This window comes from Harpia harpyja, chromosome Z, assembly GCF_026419915.1.
Source record: "Harpia harpyja isolate bHarHar1 chromosome Z, bHarHar1 primary haplotype, whole genome shotgun sequence".
NCBI lineage: Eukaryota > Metazoa > Chordata > Aves > Accipitriformes > Accipitridae > Harpia > Harpia harpyja.
In genome coordinates this window covers 24522899-24531249 of record NC_068969.1, presented here as the reverse complement: position 1 = coordinate 24531249, position 8351 = coordinate 24522899, and positions in this window count along the sequence as shown.

Sequence of the window (8351 nt, the reverse complement as noted above, 5' to 3'; positions counted from 1 at the left end):
TATGTTATTCACTGTAGGCACGGATAGTGGAAGAAATCATAAATCTTGCTGCATACTATTAAGCTAAGGAAAACCCTGGGAATCAGCGGCCTTGGCTGGGATGCTCTGAAGCGTTCCCTGATTTGACACGACCCCCCTGCACACCAGGTCCCCCACCGCCCCGCTTCTGCACCCCCTCGGAACGTGCTGGTCTGTGTGTGAGTGCTATTGCTGAGCCGAAGGGCTTAAATCACAGTAGTACAGTGTGGGCTGAGAACCCTGGTGTTGGGAGTGGGGGTGGGAAAGAGACTTTCAGCTTTTCCTGGAACAGCTTGAAGAGACGAGGTTTCCACAAAATCGGTCAAATGCACCATTTCTTCCTCAAAGTTATATGGAAAAAGAAGACATCCGTAAGTATTGCTAAGGAGGAGGAACCTGCTTTCCCTTTTTTTTTTTTTTGTCTTAGTAGCTCACTTCTCCAGAAGAGACTTTCAGTACGATAACGAAGTGTTTTATAGCAAAGAATATTTTCTGACTACTACCAGTGAGTTGATGTATGAAAAAAGAAGCGCCAGTAGTGAGGCTGATTAGCCACAATAGATTATGCAATCTAGAAAACTTGTCAGCCACTGAGTGTGCAGGATCTGTGATGGGCAGAAAATCTCATTACTGAGCCGGGGAGAGCGGCCAGGCGCTGTTTTATTCAAAATACAAATGTGCAAATTAGCTACGATGAAAGGCCAAGCTGTCGGAAACATGAGCTGTTTACATCTCGTTGCAAATGCGAAAGTAGAGCCTGTTTCATTATAAAAGATGTCACAGGCTGGGGATTTGTACTTGAAGACAGTCTTACTTTGCCAATGGGAAATTCAGGCTTGTGGCCGTGATATCCGACAGTGCAGGGGCTGGATCCAAACCCCTCCGCACGGGGCCAGCCCTCTGCAGAGCTGGGCTGAGTGGAGCTGCAGGGGCCAACAACAACAGAGGTGGTTTTGCTGCAAAAGATGATGTAGAAATTTTCCATATTGTGATGATAATTCCTCTCTCCTAGAGCTGGGGCTAAGGGACTGGTGGAAACCCCCTGGTTCGTCCTCGTTTCTGAAGACTCCGGCATCTGCAGTGACCCTGGTACCATTTACAGCCAGTTTCAAGTACTTACTGAAGAATTGTTAGAAAAAAGCACATGTGGGTTTTCTGAGCTTGGGTCTCTTTAGCAAATAACTTCACCCAGCAACAGTTTTTATCAGCCCCAAATTAGTTGTGAATTCATTTCAAATGACCCAGCTGGCATTCGTTGGGGAAAAAAATTATGAAACAGTCTGTGGGATGGTCTCTGCTGATGCAGTGTTTCAGAGGCTTCACACGAGGCACTGGACACCAGGCTTGGCTCCCTGCCCTGCCCCTGGATTGCCAGGTCCTCCTGGTCCTGGTCCTGGTCCTGGTCCTGGTCCTGGTCCTGGTCCTGGTCCTGGTCCTGGTCCTGGTCCTGGTCCTCCTCCTCCCCAGGCTGTGCTGTGGGGCACCCGCAGCTCCAAGGCGCTTCTCGGGCAGCAGAGCCTTCACCCACCCGGCAGGTGCCCGCTCGGTTTGTGCAGAGTGGAGCAACCCCCCCAGACCTTTTTCTACTCTTGGTTTAAGGCAGATTCACACCTTTCGCTCCTTTTTGTGTGTGGTTGGCTGGCAGTTGACCGGAGAAGAGCTTTGCGAATCCCAGTCGTCGCCGCTCTTTCTGTTCATCCCAAGCTATTAAGTACTCATACGCTGGTTTTAAGAAGTCACTCTATTTCTCCCTGGAGTCAGGTGAATTTCAGAGCTGGGAGAAGGATGACTCCTACATAAAGTTTCCATATTCAGTTAAATTCAGCAAGTAAGCCTCTCTATAAATGTAAATGATATCCAGCAGTAATGCAGGAGTTACGTGCTTTCAGGTCTGCTCTACAGGAAGGAACCAAATGGTTTCTTGGAGGCTGGAACAGTTGTCTGTTGTGGAGCAACCACAGGAATAGCTTTTCCTTTTAGTGAAAAGCTCTGAGCAATATGGAGAAAACTGGCTTAAGTAAAAAATGCAATTTTTCTTACCCCCTGTTTATGCAGAGAAGGAAACACAGTTTAGCAGGTACAAACATATGGTGAAATTATTTACAGAACAAGAAAACTTGGGCATGACCTCTGTGACGATCTGCCACACTGAACTTCCACTGATTTATGCTTCCAATAGATTTTTAATTAATACCATTAGTTTCTTTCTTTTTTCTTCAGTAATTATAAGCAGAGCATCAGCTGGCAGCGAGTACTGCAGAGTGCCACGACTGCAGGAGGAGCCGCACAGCCCAGCGAGTACAGCTCTGCGGTGGGGAACAAATGTGCAGTTGAGGGTTTACGGATGAGAAAGGTAATAATGCAGAAAGGTAATAACAAGAAAGAAATAATGCAAGAGCTAGCTATGCTTAATAGCTGGCAACAACGACAACAAGCTCTTTTTGCCTGTTAAATGATTTCTGGGAGTCCCAGTCAACATGAGGCTGGAGGAGAAAACAGATGATTCTGGGACTGGAATTTGTCCTGTGAGGCTTCATTTAAAATGGTCTGTCTAGGGTTTTGATGGGAAAAGTGGTGACAAAGGCTCTTGCTCATCCAGTTGCCCAGAAGATGCACAAATAAGCAGGGAATGAGTGCCTGTTTATGGTGCCATTAAAAAATGTACAGCCTCTTTGCCAAAGCGTCTGAGGGACGATGAAATTCTCTTCGCTTGTGCCTCTGACAGGACTGGCATTGAGCAGAGAAACTGGGACGGGGATCTGGTCTCGAGGTGCAGCTTCCAAGGAAAAGGAAATTTTGACCACAGCCGTGTCAATGCCGGACGCCCGCGGGGAGCTCAGCGGGTGCTCGCCGCTGCGTCCCACCTCGCACGGGTCTGTCCGGGCGCCGGGAAGGGGCACCCCAGGCGCCGCGTCGGGGCACGCGACGGGAGATGCAGTAGGGGAGACCACAGCCCCTCCGCTCATCCGCACGGCAGGATAACGATTTCTAAATTACCTGCTGTAACTGCATCTGCAGCAGCTGCTTTAAAGACTGCTTAAAAATCATTTTTGTTTCTTTCATCTTCTCTGTTTATAACACTTCCTGAGGCTCAGAAATATAAACTCCCTACAATTTCTCTTTTCTCTTTTCTCTTCCCCCCCACCCCCGCTGCTTTCTCCCAGGAAGGGCAGTGGGACCTGGTGATCCTGGGTTGAGGGGTGCCCCGCTGAACGGCTGGCTGGGCATGGGTGCCCTTGCAAGAGCAGAGCAGAAATACCAGGGTCACCTTTGGTCAGTAAATTCAACAATGTATGGAAGATTTTTTTCCTACAGTTAGATAGCAGCACATAAAAGCCAGGGACATCGACATCAGTTATTCTCACTTCAGAATTAGGTCACATGTTAGTGTATGAATATATTTCCTGCTGCTTGTTAATTCATAGATAATTAATTAGCAGACGTGTCTGATTAAATTGCAAATTAAAGAAGGGCAAATATCACACAAGTTCATCTATCCTGATTTTGCGGATAAAGCTGAATGAAAATTTTCACTGAACTTTTTGGTGGGGAAGCAAGTGTTAAGCATCTATTATGTTTTATAGGAAAGGGAGTTACTCTCATTGGAAACTGACTTAGAAAAACACTTTATTTTGAATTTATCAAAATGAAATGTACTCACTTTTTGTTACAAGAGTCATTACTTGGAAGACTGAATTATAGAAAGGGAAAGACGCAAACCAGAAGCAGCAGTAGTAGAAGAACTTTAAATTATTGTGGCAACGTCTGGTTAATCCAAACCAATCATTTTTAAAGACTGTAGATTCCCCCCTGCTCCACCCCGAATTGTACTTTTCAGTTGCATCGAATTTGGGGTTGGAAAGTCTGCGAATCTCAGCTCTAGCCTAGACAGGAAAAGAGTTTTCTTTGCAGGCTGAGTTATCAATATCTATTTATCACCGTCCAGAAAGGAGGCTTGCTTCTGCACTGCAAGTACCACAAAGTGGCTGGAGCTGTTTTTTCTGCAGGTGCTCTGGTTATAAATTGCTCTTTCTTTCCCTGTTTAGTTTCACTGCTAATACATAAATCCATGCATAAAGAGGCTAAGTTGACCAGGAGTCAAAATTGCCTGTTCATAGTTCTCTTGTTCTAGCTATTTTACAACCCGTTTATTTGATGAGCAGCAGTTAACTCAGTAAAATGAAGAGATAAATGCATTGTAGGTGACACGCACAGCAGCACGAGGAGCAGTGAGAGTCTTTGCTGAGGCACAGTTAGCAAAGCTGTGATTCAGGGAAATGTATCTTCAGTGGCTGCTGGAGACTCATCAACATCTTGGCGAGACCATGCTGGAAGTGCTGGGGACCACTGGTAAGCAGGCTTGCTGGGACAAACTGCTCCTGGTGGGAGCGTGGGCTGGCAGGAGGCACAGGACAAATTCATGCCCTCGGTGAGCTCCAGAGCTCCGGGCAGAAGGTCCATGATCAGCTGTAGAGCTTGATGGCAAAACTTGTATTTCTAATTAAACCAACATTGGAAAGTGCTTGAGGGGGCCAGAGCCCAGTGAAAAGATATTCACCCTCTGTTCCACTTCTGAGTAATTAATTGTGGGAAAATAAATTATGCATGTTGGAGCAGCAGCAGGGTTGGGGAATGATGTCTTACTCAAAGTGGCCTTGCTGTTGACTCCCTCCTACTGTTTGACTCCTTTGACTGCCACCCTATGTTCTTTGGACTGCCTTCAGGAAAAGGGAAATACAAGCCGAAAAAACTAGAGCAGTTTGTAAAAGAATTATGTGGAATAATTTGCAGATCTGGGAGAACCTCCTGACTTTCAGTCCCTGGCTGTAGTGTCAGGCGCATGGCTGCCATGATTTGATTCATTTGGAGGTTTGCTGGGTGATGAGCAGGGCCAGAGCTTGAGAGAATGTTGAATGAAGTGCATTTTCAATTATCCAAATTGTTCTCTCCTCCTAGATAAGCTCTTTTTAAGCAGGTGCTGGTGATGCTGCTGCACCTGCATCCCTGGGTGTGAGCTCTGGAGCCCTTTGGCTTCTCCCTTCAGGTCCACACAGATTTACACAAAGCCCATCCTGGCTACAGCCAGCACCTTCTGTGGAGCAGAAATCCCAGCTTTTGTTGAGGTCAAGTGCAGGAAATAAGATTCTCTCCCCCTCTGGTATGTTCACCCAATACAGCATTTTAGACATTGTCTTGTCTTCCTCCAGAGCATCTTATTTTGGCTACCCTACAACTGAGCTAGATGAAATGCTGCTAGATGAAACACTTGCCGTGTTTCCAAGGCAGAGGGGATGTTCTTGTGGTTGCTGTAAGTATTTAAAACATAGCTGCATGGCAGAGTGATTTCCGCGGATCTTACCTTAGGGATTTACAGGATCTTCAGTAAATCTGACCCCTGGGCACCGTTCTCCCCTCCCAGACGCAGCATAACGCACCACTGCCTTTCTTGCCTGGTGCTGCTCTTGGTGTCAGCGTGGGGACACCTGCCCCTGGCTGGGGGGAGCAGACCCCGGGCACTGGAGATGGAGCAGAGGGAGCTGTCCCACCCCAGCACTGCAAAGGCTGAGAACTGCTTAATGTTCTGCATTTTGGTGGAAAATCAGCAGATGTATGGCACAAGAGGCTAGGAACAGTTTGTATCCAAACTCTGCTCCCAAGTCCTTCAGCTGAAAAAGGCTAAATCTGTGCAGGAGAGCTGAAATACCACCTGAGAAACACTTCAATTAATGTACTGACATTTTTTGCCTTTGTATTTCACCTATTTTACCCATTTTTCCTCTGCATGGGAATACAAAATGTTGTTTCCTATTTGATAGCTACTGTCTGTTACCTTAATTGCAGCTCTCGCTGGGGGTGAATACAGAGCACTGAATGTTGTGCACACTCAGAGACACAGAAAAACCGCACAGGAAATCACTAAAAGAAATTTAGTGCTGGAAAGTAAAGTAATCTCATGCTGAGAAACAAAGGGTTGTAGCGCTGCCTTTTCTGGTGCTTGGATGCTAATTATGGGGTCTTTTTGCTGGTACTGTTTCTTAAAAGCACACAGCATCCTTGCATTTCTGTAAGTAGCTGAATTAATTTTGTTCAGCTTTTTTTTTTTGAGGGAAAAAAAAAGAATTGCACCCAGGCTGAGAACCAAGCAGCCAAACAGAAACTCTAAACCAAAAAGCTGGCAAAAGAATAAGCTGTTGGAGATGATCAAATAGAATGGAAAATATTACAGACCTAACAGTGCGTCTAACTGTGCACAGCTTATCATTTTGATAGTTTTTATATTGGAATAACTCAGAACTAGTGAGATTACTCATGATTTTCATAACATTTATTGGATCATTATCAGCGTCCAAATGGGAGGTATCTGCATATGCTAGAACAACAGCTATCTAGCATCAACAAGCATCTGCTGTAGCAGAAGACCAAAATCAGCAAAGACTAATTCATTGATGGCTTATTATTTGAATTTGTGTCCCTGCCTCCAGTCAGGGCTGCAATGGGTTTGTCTGCTGCCTCCTCTCCCCAGGCTGCCTGTCAAGCAGTCACTGGCATTTCATGCTGCCCTTAGGTCAGGTCCAACTTGATCAGCATTGGTTTATTATGAAATGCCCAGAGTGATTTTACTCATCGTGTCTGTCTCAAAACAGTTCAAGAGAAAGTTTAAATATTATTTCTGGCTCCTTCAGCCGCTAACTCTAACAGCTTTTTCATGGAAGTTTCCATGCTGCTCTATAAAACTGTAAGATTTTTTTCCACTGATTTACATTAGCCTGAAAACATTGAAGTAGACTAAAAAAAAAGACAAAAAGATTTTGTTTGTGCTTGCAAGGCATTTCTGTGTGAAACAACCAGATACTCATGGACCTGTGGCATAGATAAATAGCAGCAGAAGGGAGCTGACTGCAGTTTAGTGCGGTGTTACCTGCCAGTATAAGCTCCGCTGGGGGTGATAAATATGTTTCAGCACACGGGCTGTGAACATTTTGACTAATGAAAGGTTATTAGCATTTCCCTAATTGGGAAATGAGAGAATTGTCTTTTGTGCTTGGAAGGCAGTGACCGAAGGTCTCGGTGTGCTGGCTGCACTGCTGCGCACGAGGCTGGTGCACTTTGCTCGCCAAGAAAACGGTAGTGGGGTGGTGGGACCATCACTGAACTGGAGGCTTTTAGCCAACAACTAATGACATGAAGAAAAAAGTAGCACCTCTGAATCAGCCTCTGCTGTCTGTTGTCTTTGAATCTCACAGTGATTTATACATCCCGCAGCCCCGCGGGACACGACGCCGAGAGAGGGTGACGTCCTTCGACCGCAGCTTGCAGCGAGCTCAGGCTGCCAACTGCACGGCTGTCATGCCTTCACCTCGCTCCCTCGAACGCACCGAAGCCATTGCGAGCGCTTCTCCCACGTGTGAAGGACGTTCTTGCCAGCACATTTACTCAAGGAAGGATCCTGCTGGTATTTACAGCCACCGAGCAACCTGCTGAGCTCTGCTGCAGGCAGATCCGTTCCCCACAGCAGCTGAAGGAAAACCTGCCACGGAAAGAGGAGCGAGCCTGGCGAGGTGCATGGATTGCTGCAGCTCCTGACCTTTTCACAGCCCTGTCGCAGGGGGCTGCTCTCCTCCCTGGTCTCCCAAGCGAGCATGGCGAGGTCAGCCTGAACATGCTGCCCGCTCCTGCTCAGTGTGGGCTGGAAAAGAGAGAATTTATCATTGCGTTATGATTTCACTTGTCTCTTTGTCCTGCAAAGAAAAGGTGAGGTATAATTAAAAAGAACTTTCCTAGATTTTGGGCCTTTGTGTCCTATGCAGAGAAGGGATTCTGTGTGAGTGGACTATGATATGGATCATAATCCAAATAAATAATTTGCTCCTTATCTCAACTTTGAAGATCATATTTTTGACCTCTCAAAAGAGATATTACAGTGTTACAACAAATTTTATTCCTTTTGAAAATGAAAAATACACATCAGGAGAACTTTTCATGGGAGGGCAACGTATGAAATGCTGTATAATGCAGTGGTTTTGTTCTGGTTGCGTGTTCAGGCATGGAAAAAACGGAATATAAATTGTAAACACTGAAGCAGTCATTCACATTCACAGCTGTAGAAGTTAAAAGCTTTACAGCAGTCATGTGAAGCCCCTGAGCAACCTAACAGATAAAGAAAGCAAGGCACAGGGGTGGTCCTTGTCTGAAGTTGAACGAGTGGGTTTTAGAGCTGGGAATAGACCCAAACTCTCCAGAGAGCTGACGCTGAACAGGCCAGCGCTGTTATCTGCCAAGGAACAAGGAGCTGAGCAAAACCAACAGCAGCGATGCTCCAGCAGCAGCTGATC